Below are 352 nucleotides of genomic sequence, written 5' to 3'. Positions count from 1 at the left end.
CGGACTGATGAGTCGGACCGGTCGGAGCAGGAAACACAAACCTGCACCGCCACATTCCTCCAGACACTCCACACCTCCACCTGACTGAGTCACTCACTCAGTCACTCATCAGCACTGTCTGGGTGAGAAAATACACCNACGCCAAACACACAGAGAGTGACGGGATGAATCTGTGAAGGAGAAGAAACACGACGACTGAGGTTGAGACTTCCTGCGGACTGATGAGTCGGACCGGTCGGAGCAGGAAACACAAACCTGCACCGCCACATTCCTCCAGACACTCCACACCTCCACCTGACTGAGTCACTCACTCAGTCACTCATCAGCACTGTCTGGGTGAGAAAATACACCT

Source organism: Epinephelus moara, chromosome 9 (assembly GCF_006386435.1).
Source record: "Epinephelus moara isolate mb chromosome 9, YSFRI_EMoa_1.0, whole genome shotgun sequence".
Classification (NCBI taxonomy): domain Eukaryota; kingdom Metazoa; phylum Chordata; class Actinopteri; order Perciformes; family Serranidae; genus Epinephelus; species Epinephelus moara.
The sequence above is the reverse complement of the archived record's forward strand: the minus strand, read 5'-3'. Positions refer to the sequence as shown.